This window comes from Centropristis striata, chromosome 16, assembly GCF_030273125.1.
Source record: "Centropristis striata isolate RG_2023a ecotype Rhode Island chromosome 16, C.striata_1.0, whole genome shotgun sequence".
In the NCBI taxonomy this organism is placed as follows: Eukaryota; Metazoa; Chordata; class Actinopteri; order Perciformes; family Serranidae; genus Centropristis; species Centropristis striata.
Genome location: NC_081532.1, coordinates 26,224,197 through 26,227,664, shown reverse-complemented (window position 1 = coordinate 26,227,664; position 3,468 = coordinate 26,224,197). Strand labels below are relative to the sequence as shown.

Below are 3,468 nucleotides of genomic sequence, written 5' to 3'. Positions count from 1 at the left end.
AAGAGCTGCATATCACCAATGCTGGGTCTTGTTGGGTTTCTGAGAATCTACTGCACCTACTGGTACCATGTTTGCCATGTAGCAATAAAAATATACTAGAAACCTGGATTAATCTGGTTTGCCACATTGAACTGCTATTATATTGAACACTACTGTATGTCTAGATACTTATTACCTGTTGATAAGTTCCCACAGAGAGCAATACGATCAAGACCTGTATTTGTATTTGATTGTGCTGCTGTTGTTCTGTATATCTAAACTTGTTTTTTATAACTGCTATGATTTCAGGAGTGATGGATTTCAATGTTAGTAGAGCTCAAATCTGTTTTATACTGTTGTGACCTGCATGTTGTTTTATCAGGAAATGCATGTTAATGAGTTCCCAGAGACAGCAATGAGATACTACAATGAACTTTGCATGTTACTACAAAATAAAGTTAGACTTGCACTTATGGCTCATTATATCATTGATTTTATTGCACTTTAATGTTGGGAAACACACAGTTTATGTAGTGTCGTGTTTAAAGTTGTCTTATTCTGTAAAAACAAATTAAGAGGTACAAGGAAGAAAGCAGAATAAAGAGCCCCCACCTCCAAAGCACAAATAACATGGTACTGAGAAACATAACCACACTGAATTATTGTACATACATAACTTGGTAAAAAAGAAAAAAAAGAAGTATTATTCTTGCATACTATCCCCTTTGTTCAAATGTTCAAAACTAACCAGATCAACAGTTCACAATATAGTCCTGCCTTAATTCTCCAGACATCATGGTGTAATTTCTAAATCTTTTTGAATGCATGCTTCATCTGCTGTGGTGGGTGAGTGTAAGAAGTTCTCTGTCATTATAAGGCAACGCATGTTAAACACTGTTTCATCACAAGGGTAAGGTCCTCTCCTTTGGCATTCTTGTTTACAAGCCTCCACTGCTTCCTGAGAGACCTCTTTCAGGTGATCTTGTCCTCCAAATAGATGAGGGATGGTGTACATGAGAATCAGACGTCCATTTGGAGCTACTGCATTTCTTGTCTTGCGGATGACATGGGTATTCCACAAATGTGCAACTTGCTGCAGTTCTTCCTGTATGGTAAGACACAATACCATGGACAAGATTGTTACTCAAAGCCATGAATAAAGATGAATAAGTACTGGCTGCATTAGATAATTGTGGTGAAAACATACTATAGCCTAAATGAGCCCTTATTGGCTCTTGATTAAAGACAGAGTTCAGTTCCTTGCAGCACTCTCATGGTGATTCAGAGACAACCTCTACTGACCTAAAATATTTAATTTAAAATCAGGTCAACACATGATTGGATAGAGCACATGTGACAAGTTGAATAATTAGTAGAACTTGTATTTTTCTTTTTTAACATACATAAAGAACAGAGATGACCCATATAGAGAATAATAGTGAGCATGTGTGTATTGCTACAACCCAGCGGCGAAGGCAGAAATAATATTTCTGGTGTGCCAGTAAAAAAGTGAATGGGCCATCTTTTCCCAGAAAAGAGACTTGTTAAAATTTAGAACTATAAAAATGACAAATATAGAAAAACTGTAAAAACAGTGACTATTTTACTTTGCAACATTATGCATTACAAAGGAAATTACAGCAAAACACTAACAAAAGCTCTCCAAACAGAGCTCAGTACAACAGTAAAGACAAAACATGTGTATCGGCTCTATCGCACGGCAGTGTAAATCATTTTATTGCACAAAGTGATGAACAGATGAAACCCAAACAGTAGATAAGGTGTTAACGCAGAGCACAACATAAGCCTGCATCAGAAAGAATTCTAACATTAACAGCGATTGTTGTTTCAGCACCACGGACAGCTCACGCGTAACAGAACATGCGCAGATCATACAAATTTGCCGGAAAAGCAAATCGAAGGATGAAAACAACCAGCAGATGTATGAATTATGACAGAACAACACACGCTTTCATTTATAATAAATCGACCACATACAATGAAGTCTGGTTAAAATGTGGCTTCTTGCGAAAAAATGTGTTACTCAAAACAAATAAGCACAGTCGGTCCATATGGCTTATTCACATCACAACATTAGTTACAGGTAAACCCAGACAGTAGGTAAGGTGTCAACGCACAGCATAACATAGGCCTGCATCAGACATAATTCTTACATTAACGGCTGGTGGTACTGAAACACTTGTTTCAGTACCATGGACAGCTCGCGCGTAACAGAACATGCGCAGCAACGGCAACCAGTTAGTGTGGAAACCAGTAGGCTAAGGACACAACACCGTCCTTTAATCTTTCTGTTGTCTCCCGCCAGTGTTTACAGGTACTGTTTAAGGTTGAGCTGCCTGCCGTTGTGAGAAATAAAGCACGACGCGGTCCGAGCCGCAATATAACGACCACCCGTGTCCGACTGGTCCCTCCTCCGCCCTTCATCATCATAAACAACACAACGCAGAGTTCCAGGGTGTGGAGAGGCTCATCCCACACGGGCCGGGTTACAAATACAATTATACATTTATTTCCTTTCTTACTTACATGTTTATACTTTTTTGTAACAAGATATGTTTTTATCAAACTTGGCTGGGTGGGCCAGTGAGTAAAATGGGCGGTCCAGTGCCAACCAGTTAATAATAGTATTAAATTAATTTTATCTGTAATATACATGTTGTATCCCCCCCTCACGCACACACACACACACACACACGAGAGATGGAAAAAGAGCACCGGTACCCTACCTGGATGATGGCAAGGCAACTAAATAATATCAGCTGCTTGTCCAAGAAGTCTCCAGAGAATAAGTCTTTGTCTTTCATCTCCTGGAAACGATTCATCCAGTATTGGGCATGATGTCTTCTCAAAAAGTAACTCAAAAATAGAACTTAATTAAATCGTCCAAATGAGCCATAGCCTATTCTTGCTTGTCGTTTCGTTATTATATTATAACGTGATAGTATCTCGTTATAACGAGAAACTTTCATTATCTCGTTATAACGAGAAACTATCATTATCTCGAAATAACGTGATAGTATCTCGTTATAACGAGAAACTTTCATTATCTCGTTATAACGAGAAACTATCATTATCTCGAAATAACGTGATAGTATCTCGTTATAACGAGAAACTTTCATTATCTCGTTATAACGAGAAACTGTCATTATCTCGAAATAACGTGATAGTATCTCGTTATAACGAGATAAATGGAGGATATTTTTTTTATAAGGGTGGCAGCAATACGCTTCCGTACCAAAAGATTAAAAATAAAAATAAAATCTAAGGTCCTTTTAATACCAAAAGATTAAAAAATAAAAATAAAATCTAAGGTCCTTTTAATACCAAAAGATTAAAAATAAAAAAATAAAATCTAAGGTCCACTACTTCACTTTAAATGCAATTGGAAATTTATTGATAGTATAGCAAGGTGCAAGCTCACAGCAAAAATTGATTTCAAAGTGATTACTTAAAATATTCAAAAATCTC

At 37.1% G+C, this 3,468-nt stretch overlaps 1 long non-coding RNA gene across 1 annotated transcript; it reads right to left on the bottom strand.

Annotated features, from left to right (window-relative positions):
- Positions 1-668: 668 nt before the first annotated feature.
- LOC131988590 (uncharacterized) lies at positions 669-2,968 on the bottom strand. Its single transcript, XR_009395885.1, has 2 exons — positions 2,727-2,968; positions 669-1,084 (listed from the first exon to the last, which is right to left on the bottom strand). It is a non-coding gene; the product is annotated as an uncharacterized LOC131988590 (long non-coding RNA).
- Positions 2,969-3,468: the final 500 nt, after the last annotated feature.